The sequence below is a fragment of the Elephas maximus genome, chromosome 11, assembly GCF_024166365.1.
Source record: "Elephas maximus indicus isolate mEleMax1 chromosome 11, mEleMax1 primary haplotype, whole genome shotgun sequence".
In the NCBI taxonomy this organism is placed as follows: domain Eukaryota; kingdom Metazoa; phylum Chordata; class Mammalia; order Proboscidea; family Elephantidae; genus Elephas; species Elephas maximus.
In genome coordinates, this window is record NC_064829.1 from 97,619,354 (window position 1) to 97,631,676 (window position 12,323).

The following is a 12,323-nucleotide window of genomic DNA, read 5'->3' on the forward strand; positions in this document are numbered from 1 at the left end:
CGTTTTCTGCCTGTTCAGGAAGCTTCTTAATCAGAACAGGCGTTATTCCCTTCTCCAAGCACCAAACGGGGTTTCCCACACCGGCGCTTGTACAGGACGCCTCAGGCGGTACCCGGAACGGTCTTGCGAGCCGCGCGCTCGCTATAAAGCGGGGCGTCAGGCGACACGCGCACTCTTTGGAAAAGGTAGGTGTTCGGTGATCATCGTGGCGTGTCTAGCCTCTTTTTGTCTCCGGTTTTGGGCGTTGGATCTGGGTACGCGTGTCGCGAGTGCTGGGTTCTAACCACATCACCGCGTGGACGAGGTCGGGGCCGTCGGGAAGGGGCCACGGCGCGGGCTCGGGGCAAGCCCGGGGATCACTTGTGGGGCCAGCATGGCGTTTAGATAGTCGGGGTCGCGGAGGGGAGGGACGAGGGTTCCTGCTGCTGCTGCTGCTGCGCACGGGGGTCTGTCGAGGCGGGCCCGCCTTTGCACCTTAGCCCGGCCGCTACATTTCCGCTGCTCAAATCGCGGGTCTCCGCCATCTTGTCCACCGTTTTTTTGGAGGTGGGGGGTGTTCTGTGGTCCTAAGTTTGTTTTTTGTATTTTTAGTTTCTTGCTAGTTGCAGGCGCTTATTTAAGGAAATGACTGCCTTTTTTTCGATTCTAGGTGGCTGGTGTTTTTGTGCACTTTGGGCGTGGGAGAGAAGGGGTATTGGAGATTGCGTAGGAATAGACAGGGTATCAGGAGTTACTAAGGAAAAAGTGGGATTAGGAGCTCTAGGTCAATTACTACGTTTTGGAGAACTGAGTAGGGGACTCCTTGTTGATTTCTGTTCTCCAGTGGATTCCGACTCCACATGACAAGGGTGGAAGGAAATCTTAGCCGAAGCTGACTGCCTCGTCTTTCTCCCCCGAAGCGGCTGGTGCATTGGAACCGCTGATCTTTCGGTTAGCAGTCGAGTACTTAACCCCTGCACCACCAGAGTTTTTTAGGAGTCTGCAGAAAGCAAAAAACCAGTTGTGGGGGAGTAGGTTCCGACTCAATGGCGACCCCTTGTGCGCAGGGTAGAACTGCTTTCTAGCGTAAAAAAATTACAAGGTTTAGTTTATGGCAATGAGTTCTCTTACTCGTGACACTAAAAGTCATTTTATTAAATATTGTTAGGAATCTGTTGAAATAAAAAAGTAGCCTATGACTGTACTTTGAACTGATAACCTAATTAGAAGTGGCTTGTTTTGTTTCACATAATAGTATGTAAGTGATCTCATTAACTGAAAGCAATGGGACTGGTTTTGCTATTCGGTCACTAACTTCCGTTTGAAATTTATTCTTTCAGAAAACAATCGAATAATGAACATGTTCTGTTTCCCAAGAACTCAAGGGGTTTTGTGCCCACGGCTCACTCGTCTTGTCATTGTCTTCTGTTTAACAAGATTTCTGTTTAAACTTTGATAATGTTTTGAATACGTACTGTTCCATTGGATCAGAAATTTTGTTCAAAGTTCCTGGCAAAATTGTATACGTTGTTGTGTGCTACCCATTCAATTCAAACTCTTAACGACTCCACGTGACAGTAGAACTGCCCCATAGGGTTTTCTTGGTTTCAGTTTTTATCGGAGCAGATAGTCAGGTCTTTCTGCTGCAGAGCCGCTGGGTGGGTTCAAACTGACAACCTTTTGGTTAGCAGCTGCTCAGTTTAACCACTGTGCCACCAGGGCGCATTAAAAATTGTGTATAAGCACTCTGAAAATTTTAATCAAAGCATCAAGCCACTGCTCAGTAGTCTGTTAAACCTGCATGGCAGTCCCTTAATTGTGCTCTAAGTTTTATTTTTTGGTATTAATGTATTCAAAGCTGTGATTTTTCAGAAGTAGATTGTCAGGCCTGTCTCTTGAGAGGCCGCTGCCACTGAGTGGGGTTGGAACCACCAACATTTGGGCTAGTAGTGAGACACTTAACTGTTTGCACCATCCAGTGACTCCAGGAGTCTCCTTAGAAGGAAGCAGAAAGCAATTGCTGCGGAGTATGTTCCAAGTCATGGCAACCCCCTGTGTGTCAGAGTAGAACTGTGCTCCGTAGGGATTTTGCTGGCAACCCAGATGGGACCGGATTAAATGTTCAGAGTCAACTGTCTGAGCAGATTGAAGCTTCTCTGGACGGGCGAAGTGGTCACCTGGACTCTTGTTCAGTGCCCATCAGGCTGCTGAGTTCTGGCTCTGGGAGTTTACTTTTAATTTGGCTAACGAGCAGGCATAGTTTGTCTTTGGTAGGTGCACCTTGGTTTTGGGAGGCTGGTGTAACCATCTCTATCAACGCTCAACTGGGAGATTGAAGCCCCTCCACCCTGGTCTGGTTCTAGAAGTGGATGTATGTAGACTTTTCCCCTTTGGTGCCCAATTGGGGGATTGAAATCTCTCCACCTGGATCTGGTTTAGTGCATGGACATTGCCTGGAGGGAGGAAATTCAGGTTGAATTAGAACATAAACATAGAGGTTCTTGGAAATTTGTAGATTGATCAAGGCAGAGAGGTGTCCAGGGAGAACTAGTTTCATAAGATAGGCTGGGTCCGGAGGGTGTTCCGGACGGAGTGTTGCAGTTTCAGAGAGCAGTCCTCTCCCAGAGTTGGGAACATGCCTGGTACTAGTGTGAATGCCAGATAAATTTCTCAGCTAAGAAAAAGGAGCTCATGGTTTCAGCCATTCACAAGAGTAAGAAACTAGGCACTTGGGGACAATTAACCAAACTAAAAAGGAAACCAAGAAAGTGTACATGGGATACTCCCTTGGGATGCATTCTTGAGCATTGGCAGGTTTTTTCCTATGACCAGCTAGAAAGGAAGAAACTTACTTTTTTTTTTTTTTTTTTGGTAATGTAGCCTGGACTCAACATACACTTGCTGAGCAGGAGAAGTGGCCCCAGAACGGGACTTTTAATTTCAGCACCATTTTATAGCTAGGTTTGTTTTGCAAAAGAGAAGAAAAGTGGGATGAAATCCCCTGTATTCAATCCTTTATGGGTGTATACCAGAACAAGTGGTTGCAAGCCAAGCGTAAACTAACTCACATGGCTGTAGCCACCAGGGAGCAATAAAGAACCCTCCAAAGGGCTCTGGGGAACCAGACCTTTTGGAAGATCCCCTCTTAAATCGAGGCCCTGCGCTGGCCCTGACAGTGCCCCTGCCTGATCCTCCAGTATACCTCCCTCATAACTCTTCCTCTCCTGCTGTTCCTGACCCCTGGTTCTCAGCACCCCATCCACCCCACCTTTCCTCACTCCACATCCAGGACCCACAGCATCTCTTCTACTAGTTCCTAATTAGCTCTTTTCCACTCCTGTGGTCCTCCGTCCCTCCAATCTTTACTCTTCCCTCCCAGAATTTAACACAACCACAGGGGGTTTGTTGCCTCTGTGGGAGGTAGTGAAAGGACAGGGTGGGGTGGTCTGGGTACAAGTCTCTTTTTCAGTTTAACATTTAAGTATACAAAGAAAAGTGGGCAGATTTTCAGAAAACTTTGATTTCAGAGAAGAGTTTGTTAAGGTCAGCCTTAGCTTTGCTCTTAGATAGCAGGATGTGATAGTAATCTTAACCACCTCTTGCGCTACCGATGAGAAAAATAGAATACTTGCAAAGGCAAGACAGCATGCTGTCAGCTTTGTCCCGCCTAACCCCAGGCACAGTTTTCTGAGATCGGGGATGGAGCAGTTCCCAGGACAGACCCTCAGTGGGATTATCAGGACCAACTAGATTGGGCAAGAATGAAATGTTTTCTAACCCATGTGGTTGAAGGAATATAGAAGTGCGTTCACAAGCCAGTTAACTATTAAAAAATCAAAGAGGTAACTCAAGGAGAGGATAAGAACCCTGTGACCTTCTTGAGTAGGCTGACAGAACTTTAAGAGGTTTGCCAACAAAGACCCAGAGGCACCAGAGTCTGCCCCTCTGCTGGACTACACTTTGCAACCCAGTGCTCCCCAGATGTTAGAAGGAAGCTCCAAAAATTGGAGGCTGGACCTCAGATGCCATTATCCAAACTGGTAGAGGAAACCTTTAAAGTGTTCAGTGACAGACAAGGCAGAGGAAGAAAACAGAGACAAGAGGCTAGAAAGAAAGGCCCAGTTGTTGGCTGCAGTTATTCAGGGATCACCTCAAGGTAACCCCCAGGGACCAGGGCCCTCACAGCTAAGTAACCAACCAGATATGCCTTGGAGTTGCCCTTCAGGGCCACCAGCAAAGCTGGGGCCCCAACAGTGTGCATATTGCAAAAAGGAGGGATACTGGAAGTGGGAGTGTCCAGACCGTCCTCAACTGGGACAGCCTGGTCTCTGCCCCAGCTGTGACCCCAACCTGCAAATGCCACACCTCTCTGAGTGACGAGGACCACCAGACTCCCTTTGAACAGCAGCAGCCAATCTCCATCACCCCTGCAGAACCTTGGATTACCTTTGACGTGGCAGGTAGGAAAACTGAATTCTTACTTGATAAGGGAGTTGCCTGCTCTGTCTTGAACAAACCTATTGGCAAACTCTCCAGCCATGATTGTGTGATAACGATAGTCTCCAGACAGTCTCAGACTAAGAGATTCACCTTTTTCTTTATCCTGTGAGGTAGGTACATGTACTGTATCTCACGGTTTAGTGTATGTACCTGAGTGTCCAGTTCCTGTGCTTTGCAGGGACTCGTTAACTAAATTAGAAGCTACTAATTTTCTTTTGGGGAATCGGGTCACCGTAGAAATAGATAAAGGTTAAAGAGCAAGACTTCTAGCACTCTTTGAGACAGAAGACTCTACACGAAAGACACACATTATTCCTCAACATATCCTAGCAAAAGTGAACTGTTCAGTTTGGAATGTGAACCAACCAGTAAGAGCCAACAATGCCAGTCCTGTCCAGCTTGAACTAAAACCTGGAGTTGCTCTCCCCTGGCGCAGACAATACCGGCTTAAGCCAGAGGTGAGAGCTGGGTTTAACCCAAAATAAGAAAAGCTACTCGGACAAGGGCTTATTGAACCTTGCCTGCCCCCTTGTCACACTCCCATTTTTACCTGTTAGAAAGCCTGATGGAAAATATCGCTTCGTACAAGATCTGAGAGAGGTAAATGAGGCTGTAATGATTCATCTGCTGGTCCCCAACCCGTGTACCCTGCTTACTCAGGTACCCACTGCTGCCACATACTTTACTGTGCTAGATTTAAAAGACCCTTTCTTTTGTATACCCCTGCACCCTGATTCCCAAGAGTTACTTGCTTTTGAATGGGAAGACCCAGAAACTAGGGGAAGAACTGAGTTTAAGTGGACGGTTCTCCCTCAGGGTTTTAAAAATTCTCCCCACGTATTTGGCTCAACTTTAGCTAAAGATCTCAGACACTTAAAACTAGAAGGGGGAATAGTACTTCCGTATGTAGGTGACCTATTGATAACCAGCAAGGATCAAGACAGTTCAGACATGAATACTATTAAGACCTTAAATCATCTGGCAAATCAAGGTTACAGGGTTTCCATTGAGAAGGTCCAGGTTATACAGAAAGAAGTGAAATATCTAGGGTTTCAGCTCTCTCCAGGCATTCGACAGCTGGCTGCCTGAAAGGAAATTAGTCATAACTTCTCCTCTAGCCCCTACCACATGAAAGCAATTATATGGATTTCTGGGCATGGCCAGATTCTGTAGTATCTGGTTACCCAACTTTGGGCTAATAGCAAAACTCCTATATGAGTCTTTGAAAGGAGTAGAGAGGCAATCCCTGGAATGGACTCAGGAGTGTCAAAGTGCATTTGAAACCATCAAGTTAGACTTAGGCAGAGCTCCTGCATTACGTGTCCCAGTTCTAACAAAACCTTTTAGGCTGTATGTCCATGAAAGACAAGGACAGGCCTTGGGAGTATTCACCCAACAAACTGGCCCCCTCTTAAGACCAATTGCCTATTTTCTTTCAACAGTTAGACCCAGTGACACAAGGCTGGCCAGCCTGCTTGCAGGCAGTTGCTGCCACTGTGATCCTGGTTAAAGAGGCATCTAAATTTACTCTGGGACAGCCTGTGGAAGTGCTGACACCCCATCAGGTTCAGACTGTTTTAGAAGTTAAAGGCCTTCCGTGCTAGGACCAAGAAAGCTCCTGAAGTATATACGTGGCTTCTAAAAGAGATTATACCCAGGTTCAGCCTACTCCAGTCTCCAAAGCAACAGTGGCCCTGCATTTACTGCTAAAATAACTCAGAATTTATCCCAGTCCTTGGACATCACATACAAGCTCCACTCAGCATGGAGACCTCAGTCCTCAGAAAAGGCTGAGAGAATGAACCAAACTTTAAAGAGAACTCTTGCAAAGCTGTGCCAAGAAACTCAAGAAATCTGGTTTAATATGCTACCCATTGCTTGATCAGGATACAGGCCATCCCCAGAGGAGTTCTAGAACTAAGCCCATTTTAATTGACTTACAGAAGACCTTTTCCTAAAGCAGTTTTTTTTGGATCAAGAGGTGCAGCAAACGTTGAAATACATCATTAACCTAGGGGAATTGCAGAGGGCACTCTGGGAATATGGCAACCAGATACTACTGGAACCCACAAAGGGTGACTTGCTCAAGTTCCAACCAGGAGGAGGCTTGGTGCTCTTAAGGACCTGATGAGAAGGCAGCCTAGGAGACCAACTAGCTGAAAAATAGGTGGGCCCATGTCAGGTACTATTAACAACCCCGTCTCCTGTCAGGCTAAAAGGAGTTGGTCCATGGGTCCATCATTAACATGTCAAACCTTTTTCTCCACTTGAGAACCCCAATGGATCTTCTGTAAATCAAGACTCATGCACTTGTGAACCAGTTGAAGGACTTAAGTGGCTGTTAAAAAGAACAGAACAAGGACCAGTAGATAAGTATCATGAAAGTAGATGCTATAGAAATATTAGGAATTATTTTTGCTCTGGCCCTTTTATAATTCTTATTTTAACCTTGTTTGCATTACCCCTCTTTTTGGACAAACTTACGCTTTTTTGGTGTTAAAATTAGAGTAAGTTGGCGTTCTTAACCCTATAACAGCAATGAAGTTTCTGTATCTGCTCCTCTTCTGCTGACCTTTCAGGTTTTAACATTAAGTGATACCAGCTGTTTAGTTAATGTTTCCCAAACTGTTGCCTCAGGAAATAATTTAACACATTTGCTGGATCTGTTATCAAACCCCAGCAACCACTGAACAAGGAACCCAGCTGCCCTGGTTGTTGGCCACGCAACAAAAATCTAACTTCCACAGTTAAGCCCTTCGGAACCGAGCATCCACTACCCATAGCCCCTTTCCGAATATCTCCTTTGCCTATTAAAAGAGGGAACAGCTCTTGTTCTCACACTGAGCACCTAGTGATGTGGACTAATTTTATTCCCCAATTATCCAACACGCCTAGGGTATCCTGGACATGCATGTCAGAGACAGCCAAAATGTCCGAGAGTCTCCAGGTATTTAACCCCCAGCTCAGCATGTGCCCAGGACATCGCAATTAGTCTTACTGCTTTCAGAGGGGCAATAGATAGCCTTAGAAACAGGGAAAAAAGGTATCCTTTGGGAACCTACCCTTGCTAGAGACCCTCAGCACTACTGTCCATGACCCATGAGTCTCACCACAGTTTCTCTAACCTTGCCGTGAAAATTACATACATCTGCCTTCCAAAAGGCCTCATGTTCTTTTGTGGCAATACTGCCTTGACCTGTATAAACCCTCTAACAGAAGATGGAGTCTGCACCCTGGGCTTTGCACACCCAAACCCTGAACTGGTACAAGTGTTTAAAGCCCCCAGAAGAGCTAACTGAGGCGTTGGGCTCGTTATAGCAGGAATAGTAGCCCTTGTAGGGACAGTAATAGGAACTTCAGCGGGATTTATTTCCCAAAGTTCAGTCATCTCCGATATCACCGCGGTCACCGAAGCTATCGCTCAGGACTCATGGGAAGGCCCTCAGGCCTGCAGCCTTGCCCTGGACTCCCTCACTGGAGTTGTTTTAGACCACTGTATTGCCTTAGGTTTTCTATTGGCCGAAGAAGGTGGAGTACATGCCTTAGCCAGCGCTAGCTGTTGTACATATATAAACACTATAGGCAAGGTAGAAATTAGAGCAGAAAATCTGCCTAACGTAGCCTTGTGGCTTCACCAGTTCAGCCAACATCAAACAACTCAGAAATTGGGGAAACTATCCAAAGAGCTGTTGCCTCACCGTTCTGGTTCTTGGTGCTTGGTCCACTAGTTGCCGTTTTGTTGCTTCTTTTTGGCCCTTGTCTATTTAACATGCGAGTCAAATTTGTGTCCTCCAGACTCCAAAAGTTTCAACACCAAATGGTGCTTGCTCAAGGATTTCAACCTATTCCTCTTGGCTGCTGACCAAGAGGCCAGCAGTTCAAATCCACCATGCGCTCTTTGGAAACTCTATGGTGCAGTTCTACTCTGTCCTATAGGGTCGCTATGAGTCGGAATCGACTCGACAGCATTTGGTAGTCGGTTTCCTCTTCAAGAAGAGACCCAGCTGCCCAGTGAAGAAAGACAAGAAAGATGTGAAAGTTCAGCTTAGGCAGCATGAGAGTTCCACTCCTCTGATCAGTAGGCTTCTGCATCCCGTATCAGCCAGAAGCAGCCCCAGAAGAAGAGACCTCCGTCCCAAAACCCTTCAAGAATGAAGAGCGTGAATCTCTGTTGGGGGATTGAAACCAGTTAGGAATTAGACCCTCCCGGGGCTACAGCTGTACTAGTGGAAAAATTTTACTAAGCCACTGTAAACAACTACCTCTGGCTAAGATTAGGAAACGCCCTACCCCGTTTCTGTCGAATCTTCCTGCTTACGAAACCAGATTTCACGCATGTGCCATGAAGTAGTGACCGGGAGGTGAACCCAGCTGCCAAATTTCCGGTATAGGCTGCCATTTTCCTGGGAATGCAGATGTTGGGTACACAGGGAACCATCTTGAGAGAATGTGAGCTGCCACCTCGGGCTACCAGTTTTGCATGTAATCGCCAGGCACCTTTTTGAATGTGTATACTATTTCTCAGAAACTGAATGAATATAACTTCCCTTTTTGTCTGTAGCATAAAAACTCCTCAAGCCCTTTGTTCAGAGGGAGTGCTTTGAGAATGATCTCCGTCTCCTTGCTCACTGCAAGTAATAAACTGTCTTGCCTTGAAATCCATGTGACTTGCTATTAACAAGAGCACAGGCAACAAACCCATTGTGTTTGGTAACAGTTTTCAGTGGCTGACTTTTCAGTAGACCACCAGGCCTTCTGAGGTGCCTCGGGTAGACTCAAAACCTCCAGTCTTTCAGTTAGTAGTGAAAGCAGATGAGGACTTTATTCACCCATAGGAATTGTCTGATGCGGTGGCTCAGATACCAAAGGGTGTTTGTTAATTTAGTTCTAGGCTAATCGATCCTTAACCTCTTTGTTTTTTAATTTGGGTATTTTGGTGAAACCTTACATGGTAGTTTAGGTTCTCATTTGGTAATTTCTATACAAGTTGTTTGGTGATATTGGTACGGTCTTCACAATGCACGAACATTCTCATTTCCATTCTGGTTTTTCTGTTTCCATTAATGTAGTTTTCCCTGCAATTCTTAACCTCTTTTTGAACTTCTGTTTTGTGGTCAGTGAGCCATGCCATGTCACTGCTAAGGAGGCCCAGCCTGGAAGCATGGAGATGATTTTTTTTCCACCCCTACCACAATGCCCCAAGAATCCCCCTCTTGCCAAGTTTCTCCCCCAGGCAACCACCTGGAAGACTGATGACTATCCTATTTCATGTTACAGGTGGAAGGATTTTTCTCACCCGTGCTTTGTTGACATACTCTGATCCATTTCTTTTTTGTGCCTTTTTTAAACTTTTTATTAAATCTTCGAATATATGGGAAAATATACAGTAGTGTAATGAATGGACATCAGTTTAACAATTGTAATCTTTTGCCATATCTGCTTTGTGTTTAGTGTTTAAAAAGTAAACTTCATGTTTTACCTAAAATAGTTAATTCTTGTGCCTCTAAAATGATACTTTCTTCTCTAACAGAATGGGACTGTTGCCTTTAACCGTACTTTAATGAAGCTCCTTAAGGATGTCATCTAATACTGATTTTCTGTTCACAGTTCCTAGATCATCCCCAAAATATCTCTCAGCTGATTTGTTCAAACCTGATTGCAGTCAAGCGTACTGTGTGTTGTACTGCTTACATCTTAGGTTTCTTGTCGCTTATAATAGCTGCCGCCTCCTCATCCTATGCAATAGACTCTGAGGGATTTTCATCTTATAGGCTTTCCCTATATTAGGGTTACTGACAGCTTTGGCCAGTGCTGGAAATCTGCAAAACTAGGCACTGGGGACACTGGGGTCCTCTTCATGTCATGGGTTTGGAGGCTCATCCTCTGAGGACAGTCCCCCCTCCATCTTCCCTGGACTGTGATGGTGGGTTTGCAGTCGGGGGAGACATTGGTGTCCCTATGGGGAGAGCTGTGGTGATTTAAACCCTTCTTGACAGACTCGGCTCTGGTAACTCGGCCTCTGTCCCAAAGGTGAGAGGCCTTGGGAAATGGCTGCAGAGGTCCAGGGCCCCCATGATGTCCAGCACTGGGCTCTGATCACCCCTGAGGACACAGTGCCCCCCAGGACCTTTGACACCTGGGGAACTGAGGGGCCCTGGCCCTGGGAAAAGTTTTAATGGGCTCCTGGCCCATTTCTTGCCTCCTCACCAAGTCCTTCCTGTGTTACAGGTACATGTTGAACCTGAGCAGCCATCCAGCCACTCCTGTCTCAGTAAGAAGCCTCACTCCCACCTGTCCTGCCCAGGCCTTCGGGCAACTTTGTATCAAGTATCTCTAGCATCTAATTCATGTATCAACAATCATATTCAGGACATAGGTATGTAAACAGTCTTGTTATAGCTTTGGAAACCCAGTCACACGGACCTGGGTCCAAATCCCACGTCGTCTCTTTATGGGCTTGGAGGTGATCAAATGATTGCTGTCCTGAGCTTCAGTGTCTTTATTTGCAGAAGGGCCGGGCTTCATAGGAGCAGATAGGCTACAGCTCTCTCTCCAGTGGGGTGGGGGTTGGGGGATAGTGATGTTACTTGCCTTGCAAAGATAAGGATTGAATAAGGTGACGAATACCTGTGCTATGAAAAAAACGTTTTAAGGCATTTGGTGGTATTTAGGTTTCAGGTAGGAGCCCTGGTGGCACAAATGGTTAAGTGCTCAGCTGCTGACCCACCCAGTGGCTCCTTGGGAGAAAGACCTGGCTATCTGTTCGTGTAAAGATTGTTATGGGACAGTTCTGCTCTGTCCTGTAGGATCACTGTGAGTCGGAACTCAGCGGTAGCTAACGACAACAACATCCATAATTTACCCAGTAGCCATTGTTAAGATAGCACAGTTTTTCTAGAGAATGCTTTTATCATGTTTCAAAGAGCTACGTTATAAAAGGCATATATTGTGTTATTGGAACAGAAGCAAGTCTTTTCAGCACAAGGAGGATTTTTATCTGTTCCTGGAGTGTTGGGGAGTGGGGGACAGTGGCTTCAGTGAAATGCATCTAAATATGTCTCCCCCGAGAAGTGCTGGTGGCACGGTGCTTAAGCACTCGGCTGCTAACCCAAAGGTCAGCAGTTCAAACCTACCAGACACTCCACAGGAGAAAGATGGGACAGTCTGTTTCCATAGACATTACAGCGTTGAAAACCCTATGAGGCGGTTCTGCCTTGTCCTATGCGGTCACTGTGAGTCAGAATCAAAGTGGCAGTGGGTTTGGTTGGGTTTGTTTTTCCGTCTTCTTGCTGGCAGCTACCTGCCTTATTGCCTATTGATCTTGGGATTCATTGGCCTCCACAGCCTGCTCTCTGACCTACTGATCTTGGATTTGTCAGCCCCTGCAGTTACGTGAGTCAGGTAAAGCCTCCATCCTGACGCCTGACCCACAGACTTTGGACTTGCCAGCCTCTACAGCTGTGTGAGTCATTTTCTGGAGATAAATCTTCCTCTTTTCGTTTCTGTCAATCTATCTATATGTAAATACACGCTTTCCTGGTTTTGCTTTTCTAGAGAACCCAGCCTAAGACAGCGTTAGAGGCCAGGCATGGTGCTGGGGAGGGGGCTGCCTCGTGGTACCCCGGAGGCCATGTGTTGGTCATCTTCCCTGCCTGAGCTTTTGAGATCTCAACTGTGCTGTCCCTCACAGGACTACAGGCAAGTAGCTCTGGGCCCCAGTTGAGGGAGGGGGGTGAGGGCACTGGGGCCCCGATGATGTCCAGCACTGGGCTCTGACTGACCCTGAGGACACTGTGCCCCCCGGGACCTTTGACACCCGGGGGTCTGAGGGGCTGCAGACTTGG

At 46.5% G+C, this 12,323-nt stretch overlaps 1 long non-coding RNA gene and 2 other non-coding genes across 5 annotated transcripts; all 3 read left to right on the forward strand.

Moving 5' to 3' along the window:
• The first annotated feature begins 8 nt into the window (after positions 1-8).
• On the forward strand, positions 9-12,171 carry LOC126085350 (uncharacterized). 3 transcript variants are annotated; one of them, XR_007519252.1, is made up of 4 exons: positions 9-185; positions 10,708-10,855; positions 11,824-11,941; positions 12,034-12,171. It is a non-coding gene; the product is annotated as an uncharacterized LOC126085350 (long non-coding RNA). The 3 variants fall into 3 exon arrangements; XR_007519253.1 differs by having other exon boundaries at positions 185-254; XR_007519254.1 differs by lacking the exon at positions 9-185 and adding an exon at positions 271-4,439.
• On the forward strand, positions 10,544-10,634 carry LOC126086355 (small nucleolar RNA SNORD88). The gene has a single exon (XR_007519449.1). It is a non-coding gene; the product is annotated as a small nucleolar RNA SNORD88 (small nucleolar RNA).
• Positions 12,172-12,223: 52 nt separating the features above from the next.
• Positions 12,224-12,314, forward strand: LOC126086356 (small nucleolar RNA SNORD88). The gene has a single exon (XR_007519450.1). It is a non-coding gene; the product is annotated as a small nucleolar RNA SNORD88 (small nucleolar RNA).
• Positions 12,315-12,323: the final 9 nt, after the last annotated feature.